Source organism: Petaurus breviceps, unplaced genomic scaffold, assembly GCF_028583685.1.
Source record: "Petaurus breviceps papuanus isolate PSGF00001 unplaced genomic scaffold, PetGlider_PUasm1.0 90865, whole genome shotgun sequence".
Classification (NCBI taxonomy): Eukaryota; Metazoa; Chordata; class Mammalia; order Diprotodontia; family Petauridae; genus Petaurus; species Petaurus breviceps.
The window spans coordinates 10,238,672-10,238,877 of NW_027187367.1; positions in this window are offsets into that span (position 1 = coordinate 10,238,672).

The following is a 206-nucleotide window of genomic DNA, read 5'->3' on the forward strand; positions in this document are numbered from 1 at the left end:
GTAATTCAGCATACCAAAGTGGCTAGCTATCCTATGCAACATGGGTGGTAATCGGCACCTCGACTACTTCTGGTGACACATGTATACATGTAGTCTGTCTGGGCTCTTTCCATTAATGACAGGAAGGGAGGAGGAAAGGAAGGAAGGAAGGAAGGAAAGAGGGAGGGAGGGAAGGAGGAAGAAAGAAAGAAAGGAGGGGAGGAAGG